The sequence below is a fragment of the Adiantum capillus-veneris genome, chromosome 11, assembly GCF_014529385.1.
Source record: "Adiantum capillus-veneris isolate H3 chromosome 11, ASM1452938v2, whole genome shotgun sequence".
Taxonomy (NCBI): domain Eukaryota; kingdom Viridiplantae; phylum Streptophyta; class Polypodiopsida; order Polypodiales; family Pteridaceae; genus Adiantum; species Adiantum capillus-veneris.
This window is the reverse complement of record NC_140941.1, coordinates 10,006,197-10,015,013: the sequence shown is the minus strand read 5'-3', so window position 1 is coordinate 10,015,013 and position 8,817 is coordinate 10,006,197.

The window sequence follows — 8,817 nt, the reverse complement described above, 5'->3', positions numbered from 1 at the left end:
TTTTTGTGTACTCATCCCCTGAGTTTTAGGTTCTCTCACAACCAAGGATTTCTGGTGTATCCATAACCTGGTGCTGTGATAATAAACACCCCTTGAACAGATAGGGTGCAAGTTGAAAAACTAGTTACCAATAATGGAGTTTTTGGTTCACTACCAGATCTTGGGTTTAAGGTGTACCCAATAACCTCACGAGCAGCAGAACAAAAATGGACTGAGAACAAACATGTTTGGGAGGTCTTACCACTTTTTTTGTGGCAATGCCTGTAACCCCGTACAAATTTTTTTGACATGGCAATAACAAAAAGATGACATCCTAAAATAAGGCTTTTGATAGGAAATACATAATTGTGTTGATAAAAGACAAAATCTTGAACAAATCTATGACACTTAACATCGAAAAACTGTTTTTGGAACTCATGTATGTCTTGCGTGGTGCTTGAAGCAAACTGTTGGATTTTGGATGTTCATCTTTTTCGAGATCAACATGTACCGTTTGATCAATCTCCATTGAGCTATTCTCTTTCCTATTCAGTTGGCCAATACCAAATAGCTCTTTATATGCTACGCCCGCCCAAATCCTTGAAGGCTACAACCATCGTGGTTGACAAGGCCATTTTGAAGAGCTTTGTTTAACTTCTTGGGTGTCACCAACAAGATATCCAATAGCTATGTTATGATATGCAAGTAGCTTGCCTACCACCGTATGCACCTTGCTTATTACCGCGCATCGAGCATCAAGTGTGAATAGGGGCTTGATCAAAGCCAAAAGGGTCAATAAGGAGGACAATTGGTAAAATGAATGTGAAAATGAACTAACACCTCTGTGGCGGAGCCGAGCAAAGGACGACGAATAGCATGCCGATGTAGTTTTTCTTAAGGGATTCCAATAGAGACGAAAGTAGGAGACGATATGTCGAGAATTCACTAGCTTGCCGGGGCCCTCTTTGATGCCAATTTTGCTCAACGTTTCACAAGTCTATCACCTTCATGTTCCCCTCTGCAAGCAACGATTCCCGAGAGTTGTGTTGAGCTGAGACCGAGCAACGCTTTGATACAAGAAAATTGAGATGCAGCTATGGTGGGTGGTACCGGGTTCAAGCTATGGCGAGAGAAAACGAGAAAAAACAGAGAACGAGCAAGAAAGGAATCCAAATTTCACTTGCAAAATAACGCTATGATATATTATTGATAAAAGTGTATGAATATATAAGGTTTTCTCCCTTTTCATGCAAAGGCACCATACAAACTCCAACTATTCGCGCATATATATATATATATATATATATATATATATATATATATATATATATATATATATATGTATGTATGTATGTATGTATGTAAGGTTTTCTTTCTTTCCATACGGGCACCATACAAACCAAACAGATTAGCTCACCACCATGATCGCCAAAATGAAATGTGTTGGATGTGATATTCCAAAGCTAAGACTCAAAGGAGTGGAGCTTTGGAGCAACCTTCAAAGGGAGCTTTTTTTAGACATTGTGCTACTAGTCAAATCTAGTAGAAAATCTTATTTGGAGCGAGCTTTTTGAACAAGGGTTTCTTACCTCTCTCTCTCTCTCTCTCTCTCTCTCTCTCTCACTCAAAGGGCTTTGCACACAGGCATAGGCAAGAGGAGCTATTGCCACATCGCAAGGAATGGAATCCCTCATCTATATAAATAGTATAGATATGGAAGTATAGATGGAGGCATAGGGAAGAGGAGCTATTGCCATATCGCAAGGAGTGGAATCCCTCCATCTATATAAATAGTATAGATAGTATAGATATGGAAGTGTATTTAACGCTTTTCACTTCACTTTCATATATCAAGTGTAGATGAACCATTGAATGCAATGACTGTCCACTAATCATTTGTAGATATTCATGGGCATATATATATATATATATATATATATATATATATGCCAGGCATATATATATATATATATATGTATTGTTTGCTCTCTATTTTGTAGAGCCTTTTTTAGCATGGTCTAAAATAAAAAAAGACCTTACCTCGATATAAACATTGAATAGCTGAAGTAACTATTGCTTATTCTAATTTGAATCGCTACTAACATCAAATTCTGTAGAAGACCTTCAATAACGTACTTCAAGGCTCTTATTTCTTCTCTATACATCGTCAAGTCAATCATGTCACCTACATTCTAGATTATCTATCCTCTTCAACTACCACCATCACATCTATCGAACTGGCTCCAAGGCAACTTGAAAGTCAGCCCAGGTACAAGAAAATTTGAGGCAGGCAAAACTTGAGGCTCTTGTTGTTCAGAGGAAAAACGTCATACCCTCCAAAATAGAGAATAAGAGACATGGCACAAGTGGTGGAAGGATCTTTTCAAGTTTTTATTGTAGGCCATCTCAAAGGTAAAACACCTGAATTCACCTCAAAACATTAAAAATCCTTGATGAAGAAAGACGTGTCCATGATTGAACTCCACTAATGCGTAACCAGAAGTGATATCGTAAAACCAGCTTTGGTGTGCCTATATGCCTAAATTGCAAGTATCTCAATTCTTTGTATGCTTGCTATTACATAATAATGTGAGAAGTAATCCTGTGAGTGCATATATCATATCAAGGGATTAAGCAGCCGTTGGAACTTCATGCTTGCTTTAGATGGCTAGCATTAACATCTTTAATAGAATAATTTGTTCCTTTCTTATTTCCTTCTTCTCGAGTAGTGTGCAACAATGCATTTTTCACAGAAAGTGAACAAATACACAGGACTTTACTCATACATTGAATCTGAATAATCCATGTTCTTAATCAAACATGATTTGATTACTACTTAAGTTCTCATGTTGAGAATAGAGATGTGAGTGTACATGCTCTTTATAATTCTTCACGGCCAGGCTTATGGTTCTCGTTATTAGAGGCTTCAAAAGATAGAAGGAAATTTGATATGAAGGCAGTGAATCCTCCAACCAAGGAGTCGAAATAAAGAGAATTATAAAATCTCTAAATCCAGCATTTGCAGGGCTGCATGGGATAGAGGGGAAATTTTCATTGCTTTTCGTGCATAATGATGTCTTTTCAGAACCAAGGAGTCGAAATAAAGAGAATTATAGAATCTCTACATCCAGCATTTGCAGGGCTGAATGGGATAGAGGGGAAATTTTCATTGCTTTTTCATGCATAATGATGTCTTTTCAGAAACAAAACCACCATCAGGCACTGCAGGTTGTGGTCGAGAAAGTACTACAGAATTGTATGCTGATCAAAGTGTGAGATCAAATATAACATATATGTAAAAAATTACCAAACAAGTAGTGCCAAACTATTGGGTCTCACAGATTTGCAAGTAGCTTCCGATATTGGGCTATACAAGTATCTTGGACATTTAAATATATACCTTCAGGACTGTCAAAAATACTCCCACATTTAGCCAAGGATTACTGCATGAGATAAGTAGAATCTAGAAGCAATCGCATCAACCATACAATAGTAGCACTCATTTGTAAGTAGAGATCTCGATAATGGACTACAAGAGTATCTTGTACATTTGAATATATACCTTCAGAACTGTAAAGCTACTCCCACATTTAGCCAAGGACTACTATGTGAGGTACATCAAAACTGGGAGCAATAGTATCTACAAGGGAAGTATGTGCCACTTCCCCCAACTTTCCAGCCCCGTTTTCCAGTGATTGCTCGCGTCCCTTGTATTCGGCACTTTCTTATGATATTGATCATTCGTTCGCGTCCCTCATTCTCGTGTCCCTCTTGCGTTCAGTTTTCAAGTTGCGTTCTTGTATGTGCGTTTGCTTGCCTGCAGGTCCCGTTTGCATCGCAGGTGAGCCGACGCGGCCCCGTTTCAGCGAAGCCCCGAACGAGGGCGTCACACTTAGTATCAGAGCTTCGGCTCGAGCCTCGCCGACCCGACGTCGGTCCACGACCCGTGGTTGTCACCACGTTTTCGGCCCGTTCTGCCTCATTTTTCCACGTTTGCTCCGCGCTCTCGGCCCGCATGGCCCCATTTTGACCCGTTTCACCGCGTTCTCTGCATGATTTGCCCCGTTTTGCCCCGTTCCGCGCATTTTCTCCACGTTCCTTACAGTTTTTCACCGTTTTGCCTCGTTTGACCCACGTTTCGCTCCGTTTTCATCGCGTTCTTCGCATTCTTAACCCGTTTTGCCCCGTTTTTCATCGTTTTACCTCGTTTTGCCCCGTCTTACACCGTTTGGGACCAGTTTTCATCGTTTTTGAGCAATTTTTCGCAATTTTCGCCGTTTTGGAACCACTTTCGCACTGTTTTATAGTTTTTCAACGTTTTCAAGCCGTTTCCGCACAGTTTGTTAGTTTTCGACATTTTTGAGTTTTTCTTTTCGATTTCGGTCACAAAAATACAGGAATGGCTGGAGATCAAGAATATGATGACGGATACAGAACAAAGCCTGATCTAAATAAGAAGAAGAAAGAAACGAAGACACGACAGGATGCACAAGACATAGTAGAAAGAAGACTCGAGGCCTGCATCATGGCCTCCGTGGAACAACAAATCAACCTGATGTCGGCTAACCTGGGTGAATTGTTTCAAACACAGCTAGGCCAACGATACGAAGACCAACCAGGTCCCAGCAATGTCAACACGCGGCATAACACCCAAATACAAACACGACCCGAAGACGAGGATGATCAAGATGATCGAAGTGAAAGACGCTACTACAGCCCGGACCGACATCTAGAAGACGAAAACAAACTTGGAAAATTCAAACCCAGTCCCCCAGAGAAATACAAAGGCAACTGCTCCTCACTTGCACTCAACAAGTGGTTCGGCGAAGTAGAAGACTACATACAGTGGAACAGCATAGGCAGACGCAGATATGTGCAAGTGGCCAAAACCTTTCTGACCGACGACGCCTATGTCTGGTTCCTCACTGAACAGCAATCAAAGCATTAGGAGGACTGGAACGATCTACAAAAAGACATGCTCAGCTACTTTGTCCCAGAAAATGAGGGCAACAAAGTCAGGGATTCGTGGCACGATCTACACCAAGACGGCCACATATCAGACTACATTGTCAAGTACCGACAACTCGTGCTCCAACTCCCATTGATGCACACAACAGACAGGTTGCATGATTTCCTGTACGGCCTTAAGCACTGGGCCCGCAGAGAGGTAGAGAAACAGAGTCCCAACACCTGGGAAGTGGCCGCTGACATGGCAAAAAAGCTCCGTGACAAACACCACACCAGGTTTACCTCCAAACAAGCGTCCCAACAATTTTGCACCCAACCACTGGCCTAACCCACCCATCGGGCAAGGTCACGGATTTGTACAGAATAACAGAAGCAATGTTACCCGCTCCCCACCACTCAATCTCAACTCGGACTAGGCCGCGGAAATGGCGCCTTAGTCCCACGCAACGTGCTGACAAGCAACCCCTACAATCGCACACCCAACAGTTTTGTCTCCCATAACTACAACGGCAATAATAACAACCTGTTCCCTGACCGCGTGTGGTGCAACGACTGCAAGAAGGATCATGGTTCCTACTACGCTTGTGTACGCAAGCGCGATTACGCCTCAACATCATATGACAGAGCCAACACCATATAAATCGAAGAACCGCCCTTTCCCCCCCCCCCAACGAAGAATCGAAGAAACGGTTGACGCTAGGGCTGACCAACAACTTCGGATTGGAGCCGTAGCCCTCCACCCTCAATGCATGGCAACATCAATCACGGACATTCAGAACTTGTATGTCCAGACAACGATTGGGACCCAACAACAATGGATCATGGTAGACTCAGGCGCTACACACAATTTCCTGTCCCCTCAGTGCGTCGATCGCCTGGGCCTACACCTCACCACCGTCAATGAAACTACCGTCAAATTTGCCCATGGAAAGGATAACAACGTAAAGACAGCACATCAAGTCAGGGTCGAAATGGGTGAATTCACATGCCACCTCGACTTCATAATGGTCCCAATGAACGACTTTGAGGCCATCATTGGCCTGTCCTTCAACAACAAATATCTCATTGCCCTCCTCGGCATGAAGGTGGATCAGTTATTGCTGAATAATCAAGGCAAAGCAGTGACAGTGCAAGGCGCCAGACTCACAACGAAGCAAGCATTCACCCGTCAAGCGCATACGCAAACCAAAGTCCCACCCATCAACCGCCAAGACCCTGCACAGTTAGCAACGATGAAAGGAAAACAGAAACTCCCAGAATACTCGTCCCCCAAACTCAACCTCATGAGTGCCAAGCTGGCAGAGAGAATTCTCAAGAAAGGAGCTCAAGTTCATCTATGCATCATGCAAGCAAAGGAGCAACCCACAGCAAGGCACAACTCAATCACCATCAAGCAAGCTAAAGTGGGCGACCCCTCCCTTACCCCCATTCTCCAAAAGTATAAGGATATCGTGCCCCCCGAATTCCCCCCCGACCCCCCTCTCGACAAATTCAACATGAAATTGACCTCATCCCAGGAAGCACACCCTCGACAAAGGCACCCAACCGCATGAACGACACCGAGCTCAAAGAGCTCAAGAAGCAACTCCAAGAGTTAGAAGACCAAGGGTTCATCCGCCCAAGCAACTCCCCTTTTGGCGCCCCAATCTTGTTCGTCAAGAAAGACGGTTCGACGCGACTGCCTGGATTACCGGGCCCTGAACAAAATCACTATCAAGAACAGGTACCCAGTCCCCCTAATGGAAGATCTACTAGACAGACTACAGGGTGCCCAATAGTTTACTCACATCAACCTCAGATCGGGCTATCACCAAGTCCGCATCGCCTCTATACACATCCCGAAGGCTGCCTTCCGCACCCGCTATGGCTCCTGGGAATGGATGGTCTTGGGATTCGATCTCACTGGCGATCCTGGCACAATTTATAAAATCATACATGACAATTTCCGGGACATGATAGATGATTTCCTCATCACATACATTGATGACCTCCTGATTTACAGCAAGACCCTAGAAGAGCACCAAAAGCAAATAGCCGCAGTACTCCAACGCCTCCGCGAACACCAACTCTATGCCAAGCTGGAGAAGTGTGAGTTTGCTATGCAGAAAATCGAGCTCTTGGACTTCATCGTCACATCCGACGGCATTATGGTGAACCCTAAGAAAGTTGACACTCTCATCAAGTGGGCCCCACCGACATCCATCAAAGAAGTCTGAGAGTTAGTGGGTTTCTGTCAATACACCCGCCGCTTCATCCGCGACTTCAGCAAGATTGCGGCGCCACTGACAGAGATAACCAAAGGCCACAAACCCTTTCAATGGACCTCTAAAGAAGAAGAAGCCTTTGAGAACCTGAAGATAGCCATGTGCAGTACCCCTGTCCTTCGACTACCCGACTTCACCAAACCTTTTGAAGTCCACACCGATGCCTCTGATGGTGCTATTGGCGATGTCCTCATGCAAGAACATCAACCCATCGCCTACGAGTCCCACAAGTTCACAGATGTGGAGACCAGATGGACCACCCATGAGAAGGAAATGCTCGCTATCGTCCATTGCCTCTGAAAGTGGCGACACTATGTCCAAGACAAACACACCAAGGTATACACTGACAACATCTTCCTCAAGTACTTCCAAACACAACCCAAACTCACCCCCAAGCAAGCTAGATGACAAGATACTCTCGCAGAATACAACAGACATCATACACAAACCAGGTACTACAAATGTCATGCCAAATGCTCTCAGCCGAATGCCCACCCTCACGACTATCTCCACAACCTCCGGCACTTTACGCCAACGGATCCTCGACGCACAAAAAGCTGATCCTGCTGTCCTCCGCATGCTCAACGACCACATCTCTAAGAGAGAGACAGTGGGTCTTTTTGAAGTCAAAGATAACCTCTTCTACGCACATGGGAAAATCTACATTCCCAATGACCCAGAGTTAAAGAAAGACCTCATGTGGGAGACTCATGATTGCAAGCTAGCTGGACATGGGACCAAAAGAGGTCTTATGACAAACTCCATCAACACTACATGTAGCCAAAAATGAAGGACGACGTAATCGACTACGTATGTACCTGCCCAACCTACCAACTGGTCAAAGCTCAAAGAGTCAAGCCTGCTGGCCTCCTCCACCGAATGTCAACACCCTCCCGACCTTGGGACATGGTAAGTATGGACTTCATCGTCGACCTCCCTCCCTCCCACGGCCACACCACCATCATCATGATCGTCGACTACTACACCACGCAAGCTCACTTCATACCTGCAAAGCCTCCCGTCACAACCTACCAAGTAGCCAAACACTTCTTCACCAAAGTATTCAAATACCACGACCTTCCCTTAGCCATAGTTTCTGATTGCGACACCCACTTCCTCAACGACCTTTGGCGCAAGCTCTTCAAGCTGCTAAGAACAATGCTCCGCTTCTCCTCCGCCTACCACCCAGAATCCGATGGCCAAACAAAAAGAGTCAACCAAGGCATTAAAGACTACATCCGCAACTACGTCAAAGCAGATCAAAAGGACTGGTCCGAATACATGGACATCATGGAATTCCACTACAACTCCATCCATAGCAGCACTGGCTACACCCCCTTCGAGCTATCCACAGGTAACGAAGTCATCACCCTTCTGGCACCGGCAACCGGCAACATGCATGTCCAGGGATCTGGAATGTGAAGAGTTTTTGCAACAATGACAAACACGCATACAACACGCAAAGAAGAGTCTCGAGCAAGCATGGTACGCATAGCCAAATTCGCCAACCAAAAGAGAAGACCGGCCGAGCTGTTCCAAGAAGGTGACTTGATATTGGTAAGCTCCCAAAATATCAACCTCCCTCAAGGCCTCTCCCCGAAGTTCA